General features: G+C 40.7%; 1 long non-coding RNA gene across 1 annotated transcript; it reads left to right on the forward strand.

Moving 5' to 3' along the window:
* The first annotated feature begins 2615 nt into the window (after positions 1–2615).
* On the forward strand, positions 2616–5764 carry LOC144690843 (uncharacterized). The gene is made up of 2 exons (XR_013578978.1): positions 2616–3009; positions 3101–5764. It is a non-coding gene; the product is annotated as an uncharacterized LOC144690843 (long non-coding RNA).
* The last annotated feature ends 3733 nt before the right edge of the window (positions 5765–9497 follow it).

The raw sequence follows: 9497 nt of genomic DNA on the forward strand, positions 1-9497 counted from the left end.
GATCTGTACTTTTTCAGTTCATAATTTAAGCAATGATGTTTTAGACATTGAGGTGTTAACTTTGTTTCATTGGTAGCACTCTTACCCCTCAGGAGAAGGTTGAGGGTTCAAGCACTTAATCTATGCAGACACTGTATCGCAATACTAAGCGAGTGCTCATTGTTGGAAATGCCTAATAATCTAATAAGAAAGACAATGGGTGTTCCAGCTTCTACATCAACTTTCCAAAATAATAGGGTTCACACCATTGTGAATAGAAGAACAAAGAAAAGTACAGCACAGGAACAGGCCCTTAGGCCCTCCAAGCCTACGCCGATCATATTGCTCGTCAACTAAAACATTTTGTACTTCCTGGGTCCGTATCCCTCTATTCCCATCCTATTCATGTATTTGTCAAGCTGCCTCTTAAACACCACTATCGTACCTGCTTCCACCACCTCCTCTGGCAGCGAATTCCAGACACTCACTACCCTCTGCGTAAAAAACTTGCCCCGCACATCTCCTCTATGGTTTTCTCCTCTCACCTTAAATCTATGTCCCCTAGTAATTGACTCTTCCACCCTGGGAAAAAGCTTCTCTGTCCATGCCACTCATAATTTTGTAAACTTCTAACAAGTCGCCCCTCAATCTCTGTCGCTCTAGTGAGAACAATCTGAGTTTCTCCAACCTCTCCTCATAGCTAATAACCTCCAGACCAGGCAGCATCCTGGTAAATCTCCTCTGCACCCTCTCCAATGCCTCCATATCCTTCTGGTAATGTGGTGATCAGAATTGCACGCAATATTCCAAGTGTGGCCTAACCAAGGTTCTATACAGCTGCAGCATGACTTCCTAGCTTTTATACTCAATAACCCTGCCAATGAAGGCAAGCATGCCATATGCCTTCCTGACTACCTTATCCACCTGCGTTGCCACTTACAGTGACCTGTGGACCTGTACACCCAGATCCCTCTGCCTGTCGATGCACTTAAGGGTTCTGCCATTTATTGTATAATTCCTGCCCGTATTAGACCTTCCAAAATGCATTACCTCACATTTGTCCAGATTAAACTCAATCTGTCATTTCTCCGCCCAAGTCTCCAACAGATCTATATCCCGTTGTATCCTTTGACAATCCTCTTCACTATCTACAACTCCTCCAACCTTAGTGTCGTCTGCAAATTTACTAATTAGCCCAGTTACATTTTCCTCCAAATCATTTATGTATACTACAAACAGCAAAGGTCCCAGCACTGATCCCTGCGGAACTCCACTAGTCACAGCTCTCCATTCAGAAAAGCACCCTTCCACTGCTACCCTCTGTCTTCTATGACCAAGCCAATTCTGTATCCAGCTTGCCAGACTTTATACCTTCTGTACCAGTCTGCCATGAGGGACCTTGTCAAAGGCCTTACTGAAATCCATATATATAACATCCACTGCCCTTCCATCGTCGATCATCTTTGTCACTTCCTCGAAAAACTCGATCAAGTTAGTGAGACACGACCTCCCCTTCACAAAACCATGCTGCCTCTCACTAATACGCCCATTTGCTTCCAAATGGTAGTAAATCCTGTCACGAAGAATCTTCTCCAATAATTTCCCTACCACTGACATAAGGCTCACCGGCCTGTAATTTCCTGGGTTATCCCTGCTACACTTCTTAAACAATGGAACAACATTGGCCATTCTCCAGTCCTCTGGGACCTCACCCGTAGCCAGTGAGGATACAAAGATTTCTGTCAAGGCCCCAGCAATCTCCTCCCTTGCCTCCCTCAATACTCTGGGGTAGATCCTATCTGGCCCTGGGGACTTATCCACCTTAATATTCTTCAAGATGCCTAACACCTCTTTTTTGATCTCAACATGATCCAGGCTATCTATGCACTCTTCCCTAGACAAATTGACCGCTAAGTCCTTCTCTTTGGTGAATACTGATGAGAAGTATTCATTTAGTATCTCTCCCATTTCTTCTGGCTCCACACACAGATTCCCACCTCTGTCCCTGAGTGGGCCTACCCTTTCCCTGGCTACCCTCTTGCTTTTTACATATGTGTGAAGTTCCAGGGAGCAGAGTTGGAGGGCGGAGTTCCAGAGAGGTGAGTATAAAAACCTTACCTCTGGGACTCGTGGCCTAGTTCCAGGGAGCAGAGTCGGAGGGTGGAGTTCCAGAGCGGTGAGTATAAAAACCTTACCTCAAGGATTCGCGGACCTCGGGTCTTAAAAAAAAATTTAAAGTGGCATCACGGTAAATCTGTGACCTGATTGGCTGGTAGAGAATCTACACTGAATTTGAAACTAAAACATTGTAGACATTCCAGGCTTATTAAGCATGTAATCATTATTAACAATAATTAAGCACACTTAACAGCAACACTTACGGCAAAACTTTGCAAGTTCACCAGAAATTAAAAAGGAAAGTCAGTTTCAAGCTCAAAGCAAGATGTTCATTGAATTTTCTTCAAACAAATTGAGGTATCTCACTGTGCACTCACTCACTATACCTCTTTCTCAATATTACAATGTTTCATTGCTACTTAGTCCCCTTTAATGTCCACTATAAATGTGTTATAAAGAGTGAAGTCTGATACCCCAGTAAAACTCATTCAGCAGCTTAAAAAAAAATAAAAATAAATAACTTTAGGTTTATAACTCCCTAACTTTTGTATAGTTTTCATCCTGATTGATCTGTCAATAAAGCCATTAGGCTGAAAGCATTCATAATTAATGAATTATCAAAGGCTTTCTAATAATCTATGAAACTGTTACTTTCCTATCACCCAAGGCCATATTCCTTTAACAAGTGTCATCTTTGTTGTTTCTCTGATTAATACATTATTTTCCTACCACCTTCTTCTTTGAAGACATCATCTAACCATCATAAAAAATGTAACACATCTTCCCTTTGAAGTTGAAAGACCAATGATCCACCAGATAGGCTAGGCACCAACTATAGCCTTTAAACTTACATGGTATTGCTACGAATTAGTTACAGGGTCTGTTTAAATCATGCAGATCATTCGACTGCTTGTGAGTACAACTACAATTAATGTGAAGATAAATGAATAACAGTACCCATTTGATTACGAGATGTTAAGCTGAGCCATGTCTGCCCCCTCAGGATGAAAGAAGTCCCTTGGCACTGTTCATAGAAGATCAAGGGAGTTCTCCTCCTGTCTTGGTTGATCTTTACCCCTCAGTTAGCATCATTAAAAACAGATTATCTGGTCTTTTACCTAATTGCTTCTTATGGAGCATTGATGTGTGCAAATTGGCTGCTGCATTTCCCTGCATTACAACAGTGATTGCATTTCAAAAGTGCTTCATTAGCTGTAATGTTTTGAGACACCCTGAGGTTGTGAAAAGTGCTGTGCAAATGCAAGTTTTTTTTTGTCTTATTATGCAGTACATTCATTAAATATTTTAATATTTGCTTTAACTTTGCAATCAACTTGGGTATATTATAGGACATTCATTTGACCAAAATTTCAGGACTCCTGGTACATGGCCCCTCCAGTTTATTCTTAACTGAAATCTCAGCAACTCCAGGATTTTTTTTTGGAAAGCGATAAATGGATTTGGCTTCCAATCATTGAGCCTACTATGCTTCTTAACATCCTGTATTCTAATATTGTACTTTATGTTAAATAAAAATACCTGGAAAAACTCAGCAGGTCTAGCTGTATCTGCGGAGAGGAACACAGTTAACGTTTCGAGTCCGTATGACTCTTCAACAGAAACTAGTTCTGTTGAAGAGTCATACGGACTCGAAACGTTAACTGTGTTCCTCTCCACAGATGCTGCCAGACCTGAGTTTTTCCAGGTAATTTTATTTTTGTTTTGGATTTCCAGCATCCGCAGTTTTTTGCTTGTACTTTATGTTATTTGCCTACGTCGGAAGGAGTTCAATTGTGTTAATGTATTTACAGAATACATTACATATCTAAATCACTAACCAATAGGAGTTGGATTTGTGCCTGAGATTCCTCAGAGGGTGAGCTTTTGGTTTTGGTATTTCCCCATAGGGACCCATACTTACATTATAGGTAGTTTATTTCCTCAATCACAGTGTGGATTTTGAGAAACTCAATGTTTGTCGTCATTACATCAAATTGTGGGTGCACAATTAAACATGGATATCCAGAAAAGTTTTTTTTATTCATTCATGGGTTATGAGTGTCGCTGGCTAGGCCAGCTTTTATTGCCACCCCTAATTGCCCTTGAGAAGGGGGTAGTGAGCTGCCGCCTTGAGCCATTGGTGTCTGTAATCCTGCATTTCTCCATTGGATGAGCTGTTCCATGTTCAACCAATTAGAAATCACTGAACTGATGAAAACTTGCATTTACACTATTAGCCTTGCTGTAAAAATCCTTGAGAAAGTCACACCTTACGAAATTAGGTATACCTGCGTTTTTAACATTGTACTACATTCATAATTACTGCTGAACAGCTTCATGAGTGCTGGGAAACAAATTTTATATTTGGGAAAAGTAAAAGTTTCTCCTAATAAATATTTGAGTTAATTTTTTTTGTCTGTTCATGATTTTTCAGCTTATGCCTTAATCCTTATCACTTATTTTGCTCTCTCTAAAATTGAATTAAAAGTGAAGAATAATCAGTATATTTTATTTACTGGTGTGCTTAAATATGAATGGTTGCTTAAAACTCTGATGCCGTAGTTTTAAAATTAGGGGTTGCACTTATAGGACAGAGTTGAGAAATCTTTCCTCTCGGAGGGTTGTGTGACTTTGGAACTCTCTGCCTCAGAAGGCAGTGGAAGCGGGATCACTGAATGTTTTTAAGACAGATTCTTGTTAGGCAAGGGAATCAAAGGTTATCAGGGGTAGATGCGAATGTAGAACTCAACACACGGATCATTCTTGATCTTATTGAATGGCAGAGCAGGCTCGAGGGGCCAAATGACCTACTTCTCCAATTTCGTATCTTCGTATAGTTGCTGGATGCCTGGAGACCCCTTTGCTACCACATGATGTCCAGAAATGGGAAATCCATGCCACTGAGATTGCTAGAAGTTTGTGGGCAACTTTCTCTTGAGGTCAGCAATGAGAAACTGAGCAGAAACTCCCAAATCTCTGTTCTCTTGAAGCCCTTGAAGTTGGTGGAAGTGGGGAACCTTCATCCTATCCGTCCAGTTTAGATTTGGACTTGGGTACCAAAAATGAGACCAGTGCACGAATCTAGTATACCAACCAAATGTTATACTTAATGCAGTAATGGAGTCATAACAGCACCGAAAAAGGCCATTTGGCCCATCAAATCCATGCTGGCTGTCTGTAGATTCAATTCAGTCAGTCCCACTCCCCTGCTCTGCAAGTTTACTTCACTCAGTTTTCTTTTGAATTCATTGATCATCTCCACCTCCACATAGGCAGAGAGTTCCACATCATTACGGTTCTTCCTCACATCCCTCATGTCCTCTTGCCTAAAACCTTAAATCTGTGTCCCCTAGTCCTTCTACCATCAGCTATTGGGAACATCTGTCTGATCTAAACCCATTCTAATTTTGCACACCATAGCTATACAAAATCATGAAAGATCAATCATGCCTATGTCAGAAATGTTCTGTACATGAGCATTGTACGTTGTTTTGTGAGCATAACAAGTAAATCACCAGAACTATTGCATGTAAAAACATTTTCATTTTCTCAATATAAAAGATTGTTGTTGAAGCTGTGGCGCAGTTAATGCCATCTTCAGTTATCGCAAAACAAAAGTCATAATTTTTGAACTTATTAAAATTATTGTGATTAGGAAAAGAAATAAGCCACTTGGTGGACTTGAATTATTATGTTAGTGATGGTAAAGGGCAGACCATGGCTGCCCTGACTAAACACAAAGACAAGAAGTATTTATAATATTGGTAATCACTATGTGACCTGTGGTGTCTTTCCTGAGGCCCTTCTCACTATGTTTCCCTGGGCCTTTTTTTGTTCTGTATTATGACGCTGAAACGACTGCCCAAGCAATATGGTGACCTGATGTTCAAAATTCAAAGCATTGAAAAGCCATGTGAAGGTGGGGCTCTGTGATGATTGACATGTTGAGTGACCAATGGCATGAGTCTGGGGGAGGGGCAGTTGACAGTAAAATGTAATGAAATTTATACTGTTTAAGGGGAATGGAGCAGGCAAAGGTGGATAGAAGGCCAGTGATAGGTGGAGGCAAAGGAGAGATTGTCAGAGATGTCATGGACAAAAGGACAAAGGGGTGTTAATGATAGTGACACTGGCTAAAGGGGGTGCTAGTGGTGGCATTAAGGTTGGAGAGCAGAATGTGGTAATGGCAGGATAAGGGTAAGCACTCTGGAAAGAACATAAACAAGTGACAGATGGCCCTTGTCGAAGTGGGGTATGGGGACGGGAAAGTGGTAGGAAAAAGATTGAAAGTAGGATAAAACAATGAATAAAAATGAATTTGAATAAAAAATAGAAATAAAAATAAGTGGATGAAAAATAAAAATGAAAAAAAATAAAATTTAAGAAATGAGAATGAATATTGAAAAAAGGGGATATAAAGGGGGTGAGGACGGAAGAGAGAGCTCATGGTCTGAAGTTGTTGAACTCAATATTAAGTCCGGAAGGCTGTAAAGTGCCTAATCGGAAGATGAGGTGCTGTTCCTCCAGTTTGCGTTGAGCTTCACTGGAACATTGCAGCAGGCCAAGGATGGACATGTGGGCAGGAGAGCAGGGTGGAGTGTTGAAATGGCAAACGACAGGGAGGTCTGGGTCATGCTTGCGGACAGACCGAAGGTGTTCCGCAAAGCGGTCACCCAGTCTGCGTTTGGTGTCTCCAATGTATAGGAGACCACGTTGGGAGCAACGAATACAGGGGTCCCGCAAAACAGGACTTGCTGTCACCATCAAGATTTATGATTTGGAAATGAAAATTCATTCTGGCTCACAGCAGTAATGAACAAAGAAAGGAGAAGCTGCTGCTAAGTGGGGGCATTCAACACTTATAGTCCTTGTTAAGTCATTTTGTGAAATCAGTCTGATAGGCTGGCTGAATTCTTCCTGAGCATGGCCAGGTAAACTGACCACTTCCTCCCTTGTGGAACAGAAAATTCATTTTGCTCAAGCAGTAGATCCTAATGCCGAATGTGCCGGGGAGAAAGAGTTTGCTTCACAGGCTACTGTAGAGCAGCAAACAAAATCTGTTCATATTCCAGCAATTCAACTGGTTTATTCATGTCCTTGAAGGACGAAAACAGAATTGTTACAGCGCTGGAGGCGGCCATTTGGCCCATTGTGTCATCACCGGCTCTGCGAATGAGCAAATTATCTAGTGCCGTTCTCCTGCTTTCTCCCCATAACCCTGCCCTTTCATTCTTTTCAGCTAATAGTCTGATTCCTTTTGAATCCTTCTGTATGCTTCGATTGGACCTGCTTCCGCCGCACTCTCAGGCAGTGCATTCCAGGCCTTAACCACTCGCTTCATGAAAAAGATTCACTTTTCCTTTACCTGGTCTGGCCCATATATGATTCCAATACCACACCAACATGGTTAGCTCTGAACTGCCTTCTGATGTAGCTGCAATATTTACTCATTGTATCAAACTGCTGCAATTGGTTCAAGCAAGAGGGCCACCACCTCCTCATGATAACTGGGATGGTCAATAAATGTCGGCTGTATCAGAGATGCCCACAACCTGAGACTGATAAAATTTTAAATAACAGGCGAGAAATGATAAAGGGAAGGTTCAACAAATCTGGAAATAACAATTAAGAAGGAATTCTGGGGATGTATGGTGGTCCTTGCTTAGAAAGCATTGACCACTATCTGAAGGAGGTCTTGTGGTACAGTAGTAGGGTCCCTACCCCTGACCTAGAAGCTATGGGTTCAAGCCCCACTCTAGGACTTGATGGCTGTGGACAGTGTGTTCATAATGTGGCCAAACAGGTTGATTATCAGCCTGTAAATCCTTCCAATATGCCTGATGGCAGGTGGTAAGAGTGGGAGAGTTTCCTGGTTAGCCATACTGCAGAAGGCAATGGCAAACCACTGCAGAGTGTTGCCAAACATAATCATGGACCAATCCAATGGAAGTCCTCAGGGCATGATACCAAGAGGACCACTATCAGTATCCGACCTCACTGTGTGCTGAAGCACAAAAAGTGGTAGGTGGCTTTCTAGTTGTTTGCCAATTCATGCCTTTGGCCAAGTGCTCAGAGAAACCTTACAAAGAAAGCTGACTTAGTGCAAAATGCTCTCATCACTTTGAAATGTCAGCATGCAGAGCTGCACTGTGCCATTGTGTTATGGCCAGAGTTTTTGAAGCTCCTTGGCACTTTAATCAACCTGCTCAACACATTGCTGCGAAATCAGTGTCTCCAGACCATGTTTTATTCTATTTATGCCACGTAATATTTCTCTAGACCTCAGTGAAGCCCACCGACCAACTACCATCATTCTATATTATGGGCATTATTTCTCTAATCGTTCTTTGTATGTCAAGCCCTTGCATTTTTGAATCATTCTTATTGTGTTTTTAATGCACGTATATCTAGCTAAACTGAAGACAGTCTTCTTAGTGTGATCTGACAACCACATGCCTTAACATAATTAATTATTGCATTTTACTGACTGTGGACTGCATATAGAAATCTTGTAAGATGCCATTTATACATTTGTCTTAAATTTGCATTGGAAAGTTACAATGCCGCTTCTTGCAAAATGTTTGATGTAAATGCTACAATCTATTCCAACACAAAGACAAGGAATGACAAGATAAAAGCTATGAGAAAATAACTCCTAATAGTGAGTTAATTTGCTTCACGTAAATTGCCTTTTTAAGATGCTGACTCACCAGTTGGTACAGATTTGTTCAGAAGAACAAATGCCAGAAATGAATGTATTTATACAAATTCTGTCAGAATGGGTGTGTAGTTTGAGATGATATATCTGTGTGCAAAACATGAATATCCCAAGTTCAGAATGTTCCTGACAAGGACACTGTAATTTTGAAACCTAGGCTCATTCTTTATGTCTGTATGTAATAGTTAAATAAAAGAGCACCACTGTTACTAGACGGTTGTCAGTTTTCTTTATATTTTAATTTGGTTTTCACAAAGTGGCTCTAAAATTTTGATTCCGAACCAAATTACATCAAACAGATTAATGTTTAACTGTAGGGACATGAAGTTTTTAACAGTAACATGTTACAGCATTTGTAAGAAAATTATAGCAGCCTTTGATGAGAAGCTCAATGTTATTTTACACACACACATCTCAAGGTGCCACTTTCACAAATATACTATAAAACTCCTTTGATATAATTGTGCATTCTGGTAGACTTTGGCCGATGGCCGTAATGATGAATTAACCAAAAAGACATTTTCTCAACAATACCATTCTATTTACAGATTATTTGATAAGATTGAAATTCATGACAACACATCGGAAGAATTTTCTGCTCATTGATATACAACTGCAACCTGTGATCATCATTGGTGGTGTTCAATGACTCTCCATTCACTGTGCAAACTCTGCTGGTTTT

The sequence above is a fragment of the Cetorhinus maximus genome, chromosome 15, assembly GCF_964194155.1.
Source record: "Cetorhinus maximus chromosome 15, sCetMax3.hap1.1, whole genome shotgun sequence".
NCBI classification, from domain to species: Eukaryota; Metazoa; Chordata; class Chondrichthyes; order Lamniformes; family Cetorhinidae; genus Cetorhinus; species Cetorhinus maximus.